General features: G+C 43.4%; 1 protein-coding gene across 1 annotated transcript in view; it reads right to left on the reverse strand.

The window, feature by feature from the left end:
* Positions 1–8,268, reverse strand: part of mak (male germ cell-associated kinase) — a 60,397-nt gene extending 52,129 nt beyond the window's left edge. The window contains exon 1 of the mRNA XM_052016336.1: positions 7,951–8,268. The gene's annotated coding sequence lies outside the window, so the exon portion shown is untranslated. The remainder of the gene's footprint in view (positions 1–7,950) is intronic.
* Between the last annotated feature and the right edge of the window lie 11,935 nt (positions 8,269–20,203).

The following is a 20,203-nucleotide window of genomic DNA, read 5'->3' on the forward strand; positions in this document are numbered from 1 at the left end:
CCGTCACACCCTCAAAGAATTCAAGCAAATTTGTCAAGCACGATTTACCTTTCATAAACCCACATTGACTAGATTTGATTATATTCAGCTGTCCTACATGATTAGTTATTCTTTTCTTTGATGATTGACTTTAACATCTTGCCAAGATAGATGTTAAACTAACCAGCCTATAGTTCCCTGCCTTCTGTGTTTCCCCCTTGTTGAACAAAGGAGTCACATTAGCTGTTTTCCAATCTTCAGGTACCCTCCTGGAATTCAGTGAGTTTTGAAAAATTTCAACCAATGGGTCCACTGTCCCTGCAGCCATTTCCCGCTAAATCCCTTGGGTGCAGGCCATTAGGTCCCAGCAATTTGTCTGCCTTTAGCCCCATGAGTTTTTGAGTACTTTATTCCTTGTGAATGGGATTTTTACAAGTTCCTCTTATCTGAAGTTAGCCCATCTTTTATCTTAGAGAAATTTGAGGTATCCTCTACAGTGAAGACTGATACAAAAAAAAAGTTGATTTAACATAAGTTTTATGTATTTAACTTTAGATATTTAACATAAGCCGGAAGCATGGTGACACTTGCGGGCTGTGCTCAGAACACTCTATGCAAAAGATGCATTTCACTATGTTTCGATGTACATGTGACTAATAAAGATATCTTATCTTATGAAAGTGCCATTTCTTTGTTTCTTGTTATTAATTCATCAGCCTCATTCTTTAGAGGTCCCACACCTATCTTAGCCATCTTCTTCCTATTTATATACCAACAGAAACTCTTACTGTTTGCTTTGATATTACACAAAACTTCTCTCAAAATCAATTTTCCCCAGAGCACCCTTTACAATAAAATTACCAATTTGTCTGATTAAACATGGCCAGATCTAAAATAGACCACCCCCTTGCTAAGTACATAACATACTGTTTTATACTGATTTAGTATGTACTGTAGCGACTCACCACACTGGCATCGAACTGGTTCCCGACATCGCGAATGTCATTGGAGGCCCTGATCCAAGATGGCGTGGGGCCCTCCTTCTTCCCCATCGTCGGGCTAGGAAAGCCTGCGCGCGGGAAGGTCAGGTGACCCGCGCGTGACGTAGTGCGAGGGAACTGTAGCGCAGGAAGTTTTCAGATATTAAAAGCGCACCGCGCCCCTGTCGTTCATTCGACTTCTGATTTCGAACCAGCGACTCTGTGTCTTCATTTTGTAGTGTGTAGCTGGCCGCTACATTGGTGACCCCAACGGGCCCAAACGTTTTTGGACCCACGATGTCTGCACAACAAAAGGTACAGGCAGTAGCCCTTAAACTGCCCACCTTTTGGACCCTCAGGCCCCGTGTCTGGTTCAACCAGGCCGAGGCCCAGTTCCAGATTCGCCAGATCACCAGGGACGACACCAAGTACTACTACATGGTGAGCGCCCTCGACCAAGACACCGCAGCTCAGGTCGAGGACTTCATCCAGGCGCCCCTGGAGGAGGAGAAGTACGATAAGTTCAAGACCCTCCTTCTCGAGACTTTCGGCCTTTCCCGACGCGAACGGGCCTCCCGCCTCCTCCACCTCGATGGGTTGGGCGACAGACCCCCCTCTGCGCTCATGAACCAGATGTTGGCCCTGGCAGACGGGCACAAACCCTGCCTGACGTTTGAGCAGGCCTTCCTGGAGCAGTTACCTGACGACATCCACCTGCTCCTGATGGATGCCGATTTCAGTGACCCCCGGAAGGTGGCCGCCCGGGCGGATGTCCTCTGGCCAGCAAAAAAGGAGAGCAGGCATCCGTTGAGCACGTTGCCACACCACGTACCCAGTGGCCCAGCAGGCCAGACCCGGCAATCAAATGCACTTTACCCGCCACCAGGTCTGAGACACCGACCGACCAATGGTGTTTCTACCACCAGCGGTGGGGCGCTGACGCCTGCAGATGCCGGCCACCATGCAGCTTTCCGGGAAACGCCAGAGCCAGCCGCCACTGATCACTATGGCGGCTGGCCACCCGGATAGCCTCTTGCACATGTAGGACAGGCATTCCGGACGTTTTTTTTCCTAGTGGACACCGGAGCCGAAGTCAGCGTCGCGCCTCCCAACAGCCACGAGACTCGCAACTGCACACCAGAACCCGCTCTCAGAGCCGCCAACGGTAGCGCCATTCGGACCTTTGGCACCCGTTTGGTGCACCTCCAGTTCGGCACCTGCAACTTTACTTGGAAGTTCATCCTGGCCGTCATCGCGCAACCACTCCTCGGGGCAGACTTCCTTCGCGCCAACAGTCTGCCGGTTGACCTGCGGGATAAGCATTTGGTACATGCCAGGACCTTCCAAACGTTCTCGTTGGGTGAGTCCAAGCTACCGGCCCCACACCTTGACTCTGTCACCACGTCAACAAATGAGTTTGCCAGGGTCCTGGCAGAATTCCCATCCGTACTAACACCCCAGTTCTCCACCACCTTGCCCAAGCACGGCATCCAGCATCACGTCCCCACCCAGGGCCCTCCCCTCCACGCCCGCGCCCGGCAGCTACCCCCGACAAGTTCCGCCTCACGAAAGAGGAATTCAAAAAAATGGAGGAGTTGGGGATCATCCGCAGGTCAGACAGCCCATGGGCCTCTCCGCTACACATGGTCCCCAAGGCAGCCGGAGGCTGGCGACCCCGTGGTGATTACCGACGCCTCAACGACATTACTACCCTGGACTGGTACCCCGTGCCGCATACTCAGGACTTCGCTGCCAACCTGCACGGGTGGTCCATTTATTCCAAGGTTGACCTCGTCCGCGGGTATCACCAGATCCCAGTGCATCCAGACAACATTCCGAAGACGGTGCTGATCACACCTTTCGGCCTCTTTGAATTCGTCTGGATGCCCTTTGGCCTCGAGAATGCTGCTCAGTCCTTCCAACGACTGATGGACGCGGTCGGGCGCAACCTTGATTTCGTCTTCATATACCTCGACGACATCTTGATCGCCAGCAGCAGCCACCAGGAACATTTCATGCACCTCCGCCAACTCTTTTCTTGCCTGAGGGATTTTGGCCTGACCATCAACCCAGCCAAATGCCAATTCGGGCTTGAGACAATCGATTTCCTGGGCCATCGGATTGACAAACACAGCGCCACGCCCCTGCCTGCAAAGGTCTCAGATCCCTGGTCAGCATGGCAGCGGTGGCACTTGTCGTACATCTCACAGAGTTCACCACTGATGTCCGCCATCTGTCTGGGAAAGAGGAAGTGCATCCGCGACCACGGTCACGACCCACCATCCAAGTTTTGTCCGAGGGGGTGGATTTCGGCGCCTTGGCGGAGGCACAGCGAATGGACATGGAGATGCCCAACTATCGCACCGCAGTCTCAGGCCTGCAACTGCAAGACCTACTGGTAGGCTCCAGTGAGCGCATCCTGCTCTGCAATATCCCCACAGGTAGACCCTGCCCCATCGTCCCAGCTGCCTGGCGCCGACGGGTGTTTGATTCCATCCACGGCCTTGCACACCCATCCATCCGGACTACTGTCCGGATAGTGTCAGACAAGTTCGTCTGGCATGGCCTGCGTAAACAGGTTTCCAAATGGGCCCGGTCCTGCACACACTGCCAGACCTCAAAAGTACAGCAGCGTGTCAAGGCCCCCCTGCAGGATTTTCAACCTACCCGCCGGAGGTTCGACCGTATCCACGTCGACCTCGTCGGCCCCCTCCCAGTCTCCCGAGGAGCGCGGTGCCTCCTCACGATTGTCGACCGTTTTACCTGCTGGCCTGAAGCCATTCCCCTCGCAGACACCTCCACCCAGTCCTGCGCATGGGCCCTTTTGTCAACTTGGGTGGCCTATTTCGGTGTCCCGCCACATATCACCTCAGACAGGGGAGCTCAATTCACCTCTGGCCTGTGGTCTGCTGTCGCCGACCTGTGGGGTTCCCAGATCCACCTCACCACTGCCTATCATCCACAATCCAATGGGCTGGTGGAGAGGTTCCATTGACACCTGAAGTTGGCACTCATGGCCTGCCTTAAGGGGCCCAACTGGGTAGATGAACTCCCCTGGATCCTGCTGGGGATACGCACCGAGCTAAAAGAGGACCTGCATGCCTCGTCCTTGGAGATGGTCTATGGAATGCCTTTAGTCATCCCTGGTGAGTTCCTACCAGCCCCTTGGGGGCTAGAGGAAGAACCTGCCGCAGCGCTCGACCGGCTGCGCGAGCGGCTTGGAAACCTGGCCCCGACATCCACCTCGCGACGCGGACAGGCCCCGACCCGTATGCCGACTTCCCTTTGTCTTCGTCAGGAGGGGCGCGCACTGAACACCGCTGCAGCGGTCATACGAAGGGCCATTCCGGGTCGTCAGGAACAATGGGTCTACTTTTGTGCTGGACATTGGGGGGCGCGAGGAGGTTTTTACTATTGACTGGCTGAAGCTGGCTCATTTAGACTTGAACCAACTTGTGGTGGTCCAGCGAGCATGATGCAGGGGCAGGCCACCCAAGTCTAGTTTATTGAATTCTGGTTTTCGCGACGGTATCGCCAGTTCTGGGGGGGGGGGGGGGGGGGGGGGTTATGTAGTGACTCACTGCACCGGCATTGAACCGGCTCCCGACATCGCGAATGTCGTCGGAGGCCCCGATCCAAGATGGCGTGGCGCCCTCCTCCTTCCCCATCATCGGGCTAGGAAAGCCCGCGTGCGGGAAGGTCAGGTGACCCGCGCGTGCTGTCAGCACGGAAACTGTAGCATGGGAAGTTTTCGGATATTAAAGGCGCACTGCGCCCCTGTCGTTCATTCGACTTCTGATTTCGAACCAGCGACTCTGTGTCTTCATTTCGTAGTGTGTAGCTGGCCGCTACAGTACTATATTAAAACTGTCCATGAACTGAGTTCTCACGGCTACCTTTGTCAATTTATGTTCTAATTTAATTTGCCCAGTCTACATTGCATTACCCTTTCTATAAATCCCCATTATTCCACAAAAACATTGAAAATAGGAACAAAAGTAGGTCAATTCAGCCCATTGAGCCTGCTCCACCATTCAATATGATCATGGGTGATGGTTCAAATTTAGTAGCCTGTTCCAACTTTCTCTGCATGTCCCTTGATCCCTCTTGCCCCGAGAATGATATCTGCATCCTTCTTGAATATATTTAATGATTTGACTTCAACTATTTTCTGTGGTAGAGAATTTCACAGGTTCACAACTCTCTGGGAGAAGACATTTCTCATCATCTGTCTTAAGTGGCTTACCTTTTATTCTTAGACTGTGACCATAGGGTACTAATCGGTCCAGTCCTATTAGAATTTTCTGTAAGATCCCCTCATTCTTCGAAACTCTAGTGAATATAAGCCTAATTGACCCAATGTCTCTTGATTCATCAGTTCTGGTGTCCTAGGAATCAGTTTGGTGCAACTTTGCTGAACTCCCTGCAGCAAGACATCCCTGCTTCTATATTCAGATTCTCTTGCTATGAGGGTCAGCACTCCTCTTGCCTTCTTAAGTGCCTAATGTAGCTGCATGCTTACCATCAACAATCGGTACACAAGAATGCCCAGGTCTTGTTGCATTTTCCCCTTTCCCAATCTACCATCATCCTTCCTGTTATTGTCACCAAACTTCAGATTTATCCACATTATATTGCAGCAGCTATTTCTTGAATGGTAATCTGCCTAACAGTATAGTCGTGGGAGCCTGTCAACTTCCAACAGTATTTTCTGCCTCTGTACTCTTTATCTCTAGCCAAACTGATTTTATTTCCTCCTCTTCTAAGCCCATTCCAATGGAACAGCTCTCTCCTTCCCCCATATTAGTGCCAGTGCCCTGTAAATCCAAACTCCACCCATTTAACAATCTGATCAGTTTGATCCTAAACCAAATTTACACATGGCTCAATTTGCACAAAGATAGTCATCTAGAGTTTACCACCTACTGGTTTTAATTATTAATTTAGACCATAGAACCTTATAACCATTTGGTTTTAGCCATGCTGTTGGCTTCTTCATGGATCCATAGTTCCTTTCCAAATCCAAGAAGATGTCCTTAATGCTAACATTCTAGCCTGAGGACTCATATTCACAAGCTAAGTAAGAGTATCCATCTTTCTAATTATACCATTACCTTCTCTCTTATCACTCCCCAATTTTCTGTTGGTCCATGGTCTCTGTTCCATGGGCCATGGTTGCTAGATCTATCCCTGCTAAGTTCACTATCCATCCTAACAGCTACTACTTGAGAAACACACAAAGGAGCTGAGGAACTCAGCAAGTCACTACTTTACACCTGTTGGATAAGGTCAACAGCCAAGATCATTATTATTTTTTGAAATATCCGTTTAGTTAAGGATTCTATTTACTTGCCATCTAGTTTGTTTTCTAAACAATTAGTCAATATTATTCATATTTACCTTTAATACTTTTCTAAGTTAAAATAAAATCACACCTAGTACAGGTAATCAGGATGAGAAAAAACTCAAATACTTCCTGCCTGAAGCTAGCCACTACCTCCTTCCCCCTGTACCAGTAGCCATATTCCTGACTTTCACACACTGTTCAACCATATTCCATCCATTCACTCTTTCCTTCAGGAAATCCTTTATATACTTTTTAAATGTGACTAAATTCCCCAAGTACTGACTCAGAGTTTGTACATAGTAATTAACACCTATTCAAATAACTGGTTATAGCTGGCCTCCTAATTAACTGTAATTTGTCACTGGCAAGTCACCTTACTTACTATTGACTAACTCTGTAAAACATATTACAAATTATTGTTCCAAGGTAAAATCTAAATGCAAAACTGAACCAAATTTGATAGAGATCACTCATTGATCAATTTCAATGCAAACCAAATTCCTGACTTTCACTCCTTATTTAAGTTGCACTCCATTCAAGTTGCACTTAATCAATATTGTCAATATCCTTTCCCGTTTTTCTTCTCTTTCAATCTCAAGTACATGATACACAGAAAAACTATATTGTTTGAATCATATGTAAGTGCAGCCACACCATGATCTAAAGAAGCTACCTTTATCTGATGTTTAATTCTTGTTGCTTACTATATAGTCACTGATATATATTAAATTTAACACCTATCTTATGGCTTTTGCTACTTTCCTCAAGGATCCCTTTAATGTTGGGGATAGTTTTCAGTTTCCCTGTACACACTGTCTTCCATTCCCATTTCTGCTTTTCCTTCCCCTACCAAGTTAGTGTAAACCTCCCCAAAAATTAACTTCTCTGTAACAACACGAGTCAGCTTTGTTGAGGTACAACCCACCCATCTTCTTGCTGTGCCCCCTTCCCCCAGAAACAGTCCTAATGCCAAGGAAGTCAAGACGCACCCTGCTTCCATTCCTTGTCTTTGTCAGGCTGCCCTGGAATTAAAGTCAGGTGGCACCAAGAAGATAGTGTTCTGCTTCTCTAGCAGGTGTTTAACAGCAAACCTGTTAACTATCAACTGAGTTTTTCTTCTGCTTGGCTTCTTCTGTCAGATTATTATTATTCATTTGTGTCCAGACAACATCAAACACCAGCTCCAAATAAGAAAAAACATTGCTGACCAAGCATCATTGAAAGCATCTACAGGTAGCATTACCTCAAGAAGGCAGCATATATCATCAAGGACCCCACCATGCAGGCCATGCCTTCTTCTTGCTGCTAACGTCAGGCAGGAGGCACAGAAACCACATCATCAGGTTGAGGAACAGCTACTTTCCTGCATCCGCCAGGTTCTTGAACCAACCTACACAACCCTAATCCTACCTCAGCAACCAGAACGCTACAAACTGCCTCTTGCACTACCATGGACTTATCTCTGTGCCTTTTTTGGCACTAATGCCTTGTTTTGCACAGTTTTTCTTCACTATCTAGTATAACTTTTACGTACAATTTATATTCTCTGCGTTGCCTGAACCTAGGTACCTGTGATGCTGCTGCAAGCAAGTTTTTCACTGTACTTGCACCTCACCGTATTTGTGCACATGACAATAAACTCACTTGTCTTGACTCAGTAACCTCACACCTCGTCTCTCTCAGGAGAAGGCTGACAGGAAGGGCTCCGGCCCGGCGCCTTCAAAAACCAGCCGCGCTGCCCAAGTCAGACAGACCGTGCCCAGTGCCTTCCTCGGGACTCCGGCTCACACCCAGCGACCCGGATCCACCCACGTCGGCTGTCCACAACGCTCACCCCGGTCGCTGCTGGCCTCCCACCCGCCCGGCTCTCGTTTATTTTAACGCCGCCGCTCCCGGTCTCAGGAGCTCCGCCACCTTCTCCATGGCAACGCTACGCGTCGTCCATAGGCAACGCGCATGCTCAAGTGTGCCCCGCCCTCTTGACCAATGAATGCCCGCTCTGCTTCCCCGCATCTGCGCAAGTGCAGACTGATCCATCTCGGTCGCACTGCGCAAACTCGCCCGGGCGGAGCTTGAAGCGGGAGGCAGACCTTACGGGGTGATATCTTGTGGCGGGAGTGTTCGTCTTTTCGGCCCACGTTTGTCCATGCATTTCCCCTTAAAGGGTGCTAGAATATAAATCAGGAAGGCAGGGATGTACTGCCAGGGATTGTAATCGGCATCCTGTGGTGGTGCCGACGGGAGCCCTGAATCATCCTTGTCAAATGGCTGCAATGCCGAATTTATCCCGGGTAGAAGGACAAAGCTGCTGCTCTGGCGTCTTCCTCTAACCTTCTTCCACCATGGTAACGGAGTGGTCAATTTACTCGACCGACAGCTCGAGTTCTGGACCATTGCCTTGATGCAAGGACATGGGTCTAAGATGTTATCCCTGTTTCTTTGCTCCGCGGATGCTGCCTGACCTGTTGAGTGTTTCCAGCATTCACTTTTCATTTCAGATTTTCAGCATTTCCTATTTTTGTTTGCTTTCGATTTCCATGAGTTCCAATCTTGCTTCTGTTGCAATCCCACCATGGCAACTAGGAAGTTAAATTCAAATTGTTGAATAGATCTGGATGTTTTTTTTTGGAAAAAAACGTTAGTCACAGTGACAATGACCATGAAATTACCAGATTGTTGCAAAGATCCATCTAATTTAATGTCCTTCAGGAAGGAAATGTGCCATCATTACCTGATCTGGCCTGAATGTGACTGTATACCCATCAATTTGGTTGACTATTAATTGGCTTCTCAGTTCAACGGCTATTTGGAGTGGAAGATGAATGCTGGAATTCAGCAATGTTCACATCTCCTGAATGAATATGTACAAAAAAATCTTTATTTATATAGGGCTATCACTAATGCCACTGACACTTCTAGATAGGAGTTGGTCCTACCCTTTATCATCTGTATCCATTTTTAGAAATTATTTGCATTTCTTAGACATTTCCTCACCGTAAAAACACCCTTTCCTATGGTACCTGTAGCAGATGTTGAGGACTGTTAAACTAATGCAGTAGTTCCTTGGCCACTTTCATGTTGAAATATTATACAACTTGATATCTGTGTTACTGCCTTCACAAGCTGAAGCCTATTCAAATTCTTTGTCCTGTATATAACTTTAACTGGCACTTGTCCCCTGTTGATTGTCCCTACTTTAAGAAGTTATAAGTTCAGTTCATGGTTGTTCATCAAACATATGTTTGCATGTAGTAGAAAGGATTGACCAAAGATTGTCATCATAAGCTGCATTAGTTATGTTTCTTGGAGCCTTGTAGGTTAGCAGAGATTAAATCTATGTTCTGACAAAGGGGCTTCAGCCTGAATCATTAACTCTGTTTCTCTTCTCACAGATGTGGCCTGACCTGCTGAGTATTTCTAGCATTTTCTGTTTATATTTTAAATCTATGTTACTAAATGGAGCTCAAACTGAAGTAATTGGTTGCTTCTATTTGGGCAATAACTTGAAAACCAAAAAGAAATCAAAAATTGCAAATGATGGAAATATGAAACCAAGGCAGAAAATATGAAACCTGTCCATAAAGAGACAGGTTTATACTGGAAATGTTGACTTATATTTTATTGATGCTGACTGATCTGTGTATTTACATTTTCTGCTACAGTCCTGAAAATAAACCTCCTCCAAACCTTCAAAGTACAGGATTCAAAAATGAAACCAATCAAGATGTAAAGATGATAAAAAAAGCTACTGGTATCTCAGCGGCTACATATCCCTGTCTGGCTGACTGGATGCAGCCAAGGGTTGAGCTCCCTGATAGGCTACTTTTCTAGTCAAGAAAAGGTGTGGTGAAAGAAAAAAGGAGAATGTCAGTTTCTATCAGACCCTGAAAAGATTTTGTTTCAACAATATTTTCTCCCAAGTTTGAAATGGCGCCGATTACGAATGATTAAACAATGTAAAGCAAGCTCCAGCTTGACTGAACAAAAAGAGTAACTTCATCACTATTACATAGCAAATACCCTTTGTGGGCGAGCCAAGCACTTTTTGAAAACACTTTCAAATAATAAAAAAAGTGAACACACTAATTGCCCAGAGTTTGACCATTAAAGAAAATGTTTTCAGTTAGTCATTGAGCTATGCAATAATGTTGTTTCAGTGAGATAATGTACTATTGTTCCCTTTCACATTGGGGTTGCCAGATTATAACATGCCAAATTTAGGCAGAGTTGTGGTGGTGATTGATGAACAGATAAGAGTAATATACCCATACTATGCATGACTTTTACTTAATCTACTGCATTGATATTATTGAACTTATTTAATAAAATAAATTTGCAAACAAAACAAACTTAAAACGATTATTCTAAAACTACTCAATATTGCAAATTCTCCAAGAGTTTTGAGTGATGTTTGGCAGCCAAACCTGCCCCTGTGTTCTTCCCCATCCCTTGTGCGAATGTATGACATTATTTGTTCTGAACCTCTCAATCCCAGGTGGCAGGGTGCCACAAAGCCTTGGTCCTGACAGGCTAAGGTAGGAGGTGGAGCCTTGTCTCCTGTCAACATGTAAGAAGCTTTTGAAGGATTGTTGTATGTTTCTGAGTTATAGACATTTAAAAATTGTTAACATTGGTTTAGATATAGAAATATAGTTGAAGTTTTGATTTTTTCAAATTAATAAATAATATTAAACTAAAGAAAGAAAAACAAACTACGTAGCTTTTTCTTTTCAATCTCTAGGTTAAATGAATAGGGATTCAGATCATAGGCTAGGTCTGGGTGGTGCAGAGTCACAGATGTGGTGGTATCTGAGAGTCGGCTCGCCCTGGATTTAACACTGGGACTCATTTATCTGGGAGCGGCTGAATGCCCAGTTCCTTTCAGAACTATTGGCTACAGCCAGTTCAATTTGTTCCACTATAGTAAAACTATCCTTCCTTTTCTTGACTTCCCAAATTCTTTAACAATTGGCCTTGTAATCCGATGTCTAATACTCTCTCATGGATTATTTATTTATGTCTTTGCTAAAAATTACAAACCTTACTCGATTTAAATACCTAAAAATTGTTAACATCTTAAATGTCAAGGATAATTGAAATAACTTACCATAACATTTCTAAACTCGGCAGAGATGGATTTTTGTTTTAGAATGTTGTTTCCCTTCTCCTGCTCTCCAACTTTTCAAGAGTAGATGACAGTAAAGGAAGTACAAAATAAATAAATGGACTAAGAAATGGTCAGTTTCTACATCAAAAAGTGAGCATTTCATAGCAGTTAAAGTGTTGAAGTTTGGGAGATGAATTCTTGAAGATTAAAAACCGTATGTGGAATATTAGATTAACTTTAAAATTTTGCAAATTGTTTTCTCATTCCAAATCTAGATGATATTTAAATTAGTTTTTTTAAAGAAGAAATTAACTTGGAACCTCTTCATTCTGGTCAATTCAGTACAATTTGCTGTAAATTAGCATAACCAACATGAAAACTAGTGTCACAATTCTAAGAAGTCAGCACTACTAAGGAATCCATGAAATGCACCAGCTTTAGGGCAGCATCAATATTAATTCCATTTAATGCAAAATCCTTCAAACTGCCAATTATTTTTAAAGCCAACATACTTAATCTTAGACCTGTTGTAATACTATTGGGCTGAGGGAAAGCTTGAATTTATTGCATGGGATAGTTTTGCTGCCAATCCTGGATTTTTTTTTCAGATCCATGCTGCTGTATTGTATTAGAAACAGTTTGTAACATGCTACCTACAAATACATTTTATATATAAGCTTCAATACAGACATTTTGAAGAGTATTGTGGTAATACAAAAAATAATGGTTTGTAACGAACAGAATTGGAAAGCTTACTGTGTGATTCAAAAAAGGTAACCTAAATACTTAAAGTTGCTGATCAATAATATTAATGCAGAATTTTACAGGAAAGTGATCCTCTTCCAGGTAAAGATAGAAAGGAGGTGCTAAGTGGGTGGGTATCACTCAAAATTAACAAGAGACCTTCAGATGGGATGCATCCTAGATGATGAGAGAAGGCTTGGTGGATACAGCAGAACCTCTGCTATCCTGATGCAGTCAGTTCCTGACTCCCAGTGGATTTCAGGCTATGACCATGTCTGTCAAGGTGCAGCTTACTTTTCTGCTTATCTCCATAACCTTCTCAAGACACTTAACTTTTCAAATCTGCATAAGGGTTAGGTGTATCATTCCATTACCCTTACCTTGTCATTGACCTTTATGTTCTCAGTACTTTTGGGATATGGCCGTGGCTGACCATCCCCATTTTCCCCAAGAGGATGAACTGCTGGTAGCTGTTTGATACAGCTAAGTACCTTGCCAGAGGGTGGTTAAGAGTAAATCTTACTGGTATGGGATTGGAGTCACCTATGGCCCAGATTGAGTAAATATAGAAGGTTTCCTTAAGGACATGGGTGACCATTTGGGTTTTTACAACTATCTCACAGCTTCATTCTCAGGGTTCAGCTTTTTAATTTCCAGATTTTTAATACTGAATTCAGTTTGCTTAGAAATTGTACAGTGAGATGCTGTGCTTTTGTGTGAAAATCATTTGTGTAAGATAATAACAATATCATAATCACCAAGAATTGTGTAGTTTTGGAATTTCAGTGCTGCTGTTCATAATGTATGATTGCAAATTGTGTCCATAGTACAAATTAATAAATTCATATTTTAACAATTAAAATCTGATTTATGAAGTTGTGAATATTTTAAAATCAATGATGAGATACTGGAGACAGTAGTTGACCCTGCAGCACTGATTCAGACTATAAAATAATCTTAAGCAAATTGTGCTGTCAAACATAAGACATAAGTCATAATGCCCTGCATTTTAAACAAGGAAAACCTTATTAGTTTGTTGTCGTTTGGTGGTAATCTGAATATAGGCTAGGTAGTTAATAAACCTTAGCATTTGTGTCTGTTTCCTCGACTAAAAACATATATGCCTAAAATCAACAAGTTTCACCTGAATAGCCCACAGATGTGATTTGTATTGTCAATTTGCCCTATCCAAAAAATAGTTGTGCAACACTGAAAAAGACCTCTCATTCCCATTGTTAATTTTTTGTCTTTGAACAGCAATGGTCAATGGTTTCTCTTTAAAATGCCTTTCTCACAAATACAATTACATGCAATCATCTACTGTCTGTACTAAATTTTATCTATACCAACTTACTACTATCAAAAAAGCACTTCCTGTATTAATACTTTTATCACACTTGTGAACTTTATCCCTTATAAATTTCTACTTACACTAAAATTGAAACGCCTTTTGTAAACTCTTGCTGCAATTTCAGGCTCTGTAATACCATGGCTTCAGATCACTTGGTATCTGGACTTGCTGCAGAGGTACTTTTAGATTTCCCAAACTGCCATGTAGTTATAAAGCTGTAAGTCTATCTGCATCTTATCAATAAGCTTGCTTTTAAGAACACAGTTTATCCAGGAACTCTTGGTCATTAAAATATTTTTGTGTCAACTTTTTACCACTGTAGGTAATACTTACCATTACCAAATTACCATTTGGTTTTGTGATTGTATTCTTGCACCAAGTAAAAAATAGAGACTGGAATTCGAAGTACTGAGATAATACCCAGTGGGATGCCGAGGTTTGGGAGACCTCTGCTTATCATGTATATTTAGAGAGCCCATAAAGGTAATTATGATTTGGAAGAGCATCCAGAAAAAAAAATCTGCAAAAGGGGATTGCTTTCCATATTCACTAAATCAGAAAATGAATGGAAGGTGGAGGACATCTGACAAAAAATTTGGCACCAAGGACCTACTCCAACAGGCTTCACAGGGTGATATCTTTTAATCAACACATCTTGCAGGAGCAATGTCAACCCTTCCACAAGATAGTTCCTAGTTACATCTTTGATAACCTCAAGTTCACACAAGGGCTCAAAGCTAAAGTTGTGGTCAGTCTCACTCTCAGACACCTTGCTTAGGATAGTTGTAGGCTATCTCTGCTGATTGATGCCACATGTGACACATGTCTCCTCATTACTCATTGAAGATGTCAAAAAAAGCTCTCTCTGCAATTGGGAGCCATCTGTCTTTGATCAATGCAACTTTAGTATTCATACCTGGACGGTGCATTTGGCTGCATTGCAGGCTTTCAGAGAAGCATACATTGCCTTACAGACTGATTCTTGGACACCTCCTGCCAAAAATGCCCTTCGCACAAGGAAGGTGTGTCCTGTACACACTATTTTTCAGAAACCTGTGCAGGTTCATCTGCTCACCTCCCACTAGCACTCTGTCATCCTCCATTTCCTTCCTATAACTGTAGCACGCACTCAGTCATTGCCAACACTCTCCAATAGCTGAAAGAGTGCTGCTTGAATTGCAGAATGACCCTCTAAGGGCTACTTCCTGAGCTCAGAGCTGTGAGAAAAGATGCCACTAATGTAGGATATTTGACCTCTAGTGCCAGTTGTTCCTGGTACAAGAATGATACTACATAATGGAGCCTGAAAGACTGTTTTGGAATTGGTGCTAATGCATTTTGAAATTTGTTTACAACAACATTAGTGGGGATTGCTAAATCTATCTTAAAGCTGGAAGAAAGTGCTGACAAATTTTTTGGCTCACATTCTGAAACTTGTCAGAGCCAATTCCATGGGAAATCAGAATATTTTAAACACACAATTATGTACTCCTGTGAAACTGATCATCCTGTAATGACAATCACACTGAACGTTTCAAGATTTTCTAAGAATTTTATCACAGAAAATATTTTCAATTTGATTAGTTTAACAGTAATAAATTATAATGTTAACATTCCATAATATATATCACAATGCAAAATTAATTTTGTCTGGATGAATTAATTGATTATCCCCTGCCTACTTGCCACTGATCTTAAATCTGCTTGCGTATCATCACCTATTATATATTAAAAAGTGTAGGTCATAATATTGGGCAACACACAAAGGAGTTGGAGGAACTCATCAGGTCAGGCAGCATCTATGGAGGGAAATGGATAGTCGACGATTTAGATCGAGACCCTTCATCAGGACTGGTCATAATATTCCCTTTCAAAATGCATTTAAGAATATTCCCGTGTCAGGCTTCGCCAAGGTGAAAATTCATTTTGCAAAAACTTCAACTTTAACCTGCAATAGCTGTTTTGCCAGTATATGGTGCTGTGGTTAGCAAGTATAATGTTAAACAATCTGACATGCAATGTTGGCTGCAATTACAGTTAGCATTTCTTTACATTCATTTTCATGCTGCTTTTATTGTTGGCAAGACCAATGTTTATTGTCTATCCCTGTTTGCCCTCTGAACTGAATGACTTGCTAGGCCATTTCAGAGTGTAGTTAAGGACATGCTGGTGGGTCTGAAGTCATATGAAGGTGGGGCTTGAATTTTTCAGTTTATATTTTTGGTTCTGTTTGAGGGTGTTATTTTGTTTTTCTTATTAGTGTTCAGCAAAGTTTTTGGATATCAGCTTTCAATCTCTTTCAATTCCTGTAAGCACATCTAATCTGAAATAACAACAAAGCCAATGCCAATGTGATATGTCTGTGTACTGATTCTGCAGGATAAATAGTGAAGCTGGTCCGTGATTTGAAATGTACTTCCCTTGATCTTAGAGGAATACATGGGCAGGGCCCTTGCCACTTGTTAGACATGATGATAAAGACCTGCCTTAACCCTGCTTCTTTTAAGGAGGTAATAGATTTCATTGTTCATGCTGGTACTTTAATCAAACATACACAGAACAGAGACTGAAGTGTACAGACTTTGCAAACTGTCAGCAAATAGATTCAGCACCAAAACTGACCCTGCCAGTCACAATGTCTTGTAGGATTTATTTTAGCAAGGTGATTAGCTGCTTGGTTAGATACTGGAGATCATTCATAAAATTTCTGCTAGGTGACAGTGAAATCCCTTAGACTGAACAATTTTAGCTAAGTCTTCATTTCCTTTCATATAATCATGCACAACTTTGATTTTCTGCCCCATTACCACCCCACTTATATTTTTTTTTCACTACTATCACACTGCTGACTAGTCAAATGCGATTGGTCAGTAGCCTACATCCACGATTTGAGAGCTGGATTTGTCTTCGGAAAACAAAATCCCACACAGGGCATAGAAAAGAAAGATATTTTCAATTTGGTATTTAAGGTTATTTCAGTTTATATCCAGTTAAAGTTGAGAAATGCAAACCCTACATACAGGCTAGATCTGGAAAAGATGGTAGATTTCTTTCTGTGAAGGACATTATTGAAGCAGACAGCTTTAAATGACAATCTTTTAGCTCCTTTGCCAGTATTACTGATAGCAGGTTGTTTCATTTATTTGTTTATTGCTTAAATTTAAACTCCATAGCTGCCATGATGAGATGTCTCCTGGTTGAATGTCCAGGTCACTGGATGACAATCTAGTAACTCAACCCCTGTGCTCACAATATCCACTGCTGAAGAACCAATAAAATATGTCCCTTCCCATGAGAAACAAAACCCTTCACTACCCCCTGAGTTTCCTAACCTACTGCCCAACGAAGAGTTTTTGATATTCCTGTCAACCAATGCTTTCATGGTCTCCCTTCCAAAATTCCGGAACGTGAAAACCACCACGACCAAATTCACACTGTGGCAGATGTTTCAGGGTAGGCCTTCTGTTTCCCACTCTTAAGTCTATCTTGGAGTGAAAAAGTTGTTCTGAGACAGAATATCTTAGATTCAAGCCCTGACTCTCCCTTCATGCCTGAAGTACTACTGTTCTCTAGGAGTGTCTTTAAAACGACAGCAAGAGAGGATCTGCCTATCCTCCCAGATGGGCCTAAAATATCCGCTGACACCAGTGGAACAGAAACAGGTATCTTAGCCAACATTTACAGTTCAACAGCACCAAACCAGATGGTCAAACTGCGCTCTTTCACACTGTTGCATGTCGGAACTTGCAGTTTGCAAGCTGCTGTGGTAGTTCCTTACATTACAACACTGACCACTACAAGATGAGTTAACTGACTTTGAAATGGAGATTTTGGACATCCTAAGGTTACGGAAGGTAACATATAAATGCCTTTCTTATTCTCCTCAGTTGCGAAAGGTCTTTCCCACACCTTTCCCCACCTCGTATCCATGTCAGCCACGACACCACTCCCAATTGCTTTTCCTTTCTCTGCTGCTGTCTTCTCCGCTTACCCCTTCTCTTTCTCCTATATCCCTTTGCTCTCATCCCTCCTCTCTCCTATCAGTTTGCACATTCTCTGCTCTTCCCACTCTCATTTCTTCTCTCTCCTCCTCTTAAGTATGCATTTCTTCTTTCCAGTGTTCTCCCTTTCTCCTAACTTCCAAGTTTGACTCCAATCACCTCTGGTTTCTGACCCCACTTTAAATTCAAACCTTGAGTGCAATGCCAAGGAGATCCACTAATTAAATATTAATAATGGGGAGAGGATCGAAATGTATTAAATAATCCAATGCTGGGCTTTGACAAAGAGAAAACTGACCTGTAGATGGCACTAATAGACACTGAGTGTTAAGCACCAGCCATGTTCAGGGTTGAAACCATTGCTGATACAGTCATAGACTCGTAAAGTGCAGAAACACACCCTTCAGCCGTCCGTGCCCATACCAACCATCAACTATCAATAATAATTCCAACGTGTACTTCCAGTAGAAATGCACTAATGTGAGGAAGGAATATATCTATAACAGATGTGGCACCATTTTAAGAATTGTATTATGTGACCAACTGTTCTCTGTGTATATATTACAACATTGTTTAGGTTGGAAGGTTCATGATACTGTCTGCCCCTCGGGAGAAGCCTCCTGCTTATCTGATAGGCACACAGCAAAGAAGTGCGGCCTTGCACAATGTAAGTTCTTTTATAAAGAAAGTACCTTAGCTTGTTAGTTCACAATCTTAATGAGTGAGAGAAAGATACTGAGTCAGAAACCCTCAGATTATAAACAAGAGGGCAAGACATAGAATTTTAATGAATGGTACAATTGCTAACCCCAAAGACCCCAGATTGCAATGGATGAAACTGTACTGCACCAACGTGCAGCTTTAACAGAAGTTCACCCTGAATCCCTTATTCTCTTGGTGGTAATGCTTGTGTTGTTCCTTCTTCTCTACCCTGTGTGGGTCATTGATAGCCGAGTGACAGCAGAAGCGGAAAAGGAAAGCGGAGCCCTAACACAACTTCTTCGAGCTTCTCAGATGACACTAAATTGGCAAACAACGATGAGCCTGCTGCAGTTTCCCCAACAACGACCATTCCTCTCAATTCCATACTATTCCAGTGCCAAGAAGATTTGTAAATTGGCAAGAGTTTCCAAGAACATAAGAAATAAGAGCAGGAGTAGGACATCTGGGCCCCTCCCAACAGCACCCCACCCCCCCCCCCAAGCCTGCTCCTCCATTCATCAAGAGCATGGCTGATCTTGTTTTGCCTTCACCTCCTCTTTCCTGCTTGATCCCTATTTTGCACATAGGAACTCGGTGTGTGAGTGTTGGTGGGCTATTTGTCTTGGGACTTGCATGCGGCCCATCTTGTTCTCATTTGGGCCACATTTATTCAAAATGAGGAGTTGCCACAGGACGCAGTATCATGCACAATATTTCACTGTTGATATTTCACGGAACATGGTTTCACTCTTTAAAGGTTTTAGTCTCTAGCCTATCAAGCAAATACAATAATTGCCAGTGGGCTGGTTCCATATCCAAAGTGTCACCTTTGGCTTCACAGTGACATTATTTAAGTCACATAATCACAGTTCTTTCCAGGACACCAGCATAAGTTGAGCAGCACAGTGGTGCAGCTGGTAGTGCTGCTGCCTCACAGCTCCAGAGACGCAGGTTCTGTGCTGTCCTCGGGTGCTGTCTGTGTGAAGCTTGCATGTTTTCCCTGTTGACACATGGGTTTCCCCTGGGTGTTCTGGTTTCCTCCCATATGCCAAGGATGTGCTGGTAGGTTAATTGGCTGCTGTAAATTACCTCTTTGTGTAGGTTAGTGTCAAAAAGAGTCAAAGGAAGGTTGATGGGCATGAGAGAGAATAGGTTGAAGTACTACAGGGATATAAGGAGAGTGGATATGTGACTGATTGGATTGTCAGCATGGACCTGATGGGTCAAGTGGCCTCCTTCTGTCTTGTTAATAAGTGCTACAGCTTTGTTTTCAAGTGGTCTCTTCAAAAGAGGCTGTCCTGACGGGTTTACGTCTCAATCAACTATTCATTCATCCCATTGTTTGTCGGTCTGCTGTGTGCAAATTAGTTTCTGCCTTTGGCTATAAGATAGTGACTGCATTTTAAAAGGTAAGTCATTGGCTATGAGGAGTAGTTTTACCCTAATGATATGGAAAAGTACCATAAAAATGGTAGCTTCTTGTACTAGGGGGCACCGTTTAATTAGATTCTATTATAAAGTAGCTCTTTCAAGAGAATTACTCAGTAAGGGATGATAGAAATCTCAGCACAGAAGAAGGCCATTCAATTTCACAGGGTGAGCAGTTGCTACAACCATCCATCTCCAATGTAAACAAAGGCTGCTGACTTCAGCACCCCTCACTGACTGTTGTCCAATCCCATTCCAACTGTTCCATTGCAGTACCCACTTAGCCTATAGAAACCACACAGCCTATAGAATTCATGTAGCTTATAGAACCCACGCAGCCTATAGAATCTGCCCAGCTTATAGAACCCATTAAGCCTTTAGAACCCAGCTTATCGAATCCATATGTTTTATAGAGCCTACTCAGAATATAGAACCCTTCCACGTATAAAACCCACTCTAGAGGGACAACAGACTGCAGATGCTGTACTCTGGAGCAAAAATAAACAAATTGTGGAGGAACTCAGCAGGTCAGGCAGCATCTGCAGAGGCAGAGGGGTCGTCAAC

This window comes from Pristis pectinata, chromosome 5 (genome assembly GCF_009764475.1).
Source record: "Pristis pectinata isolate sPriPec2 chromosome 5, sPriPec2.1.pri, whole genome shotgun sequence".
Taxonomy (NCBI): domain Eukaryota; kingdom Metazoa; phylum Chordata; class Chondrichthyes; order Rhinopristiformes; family Pristidae; genus Pristis; species Pristis pectinata.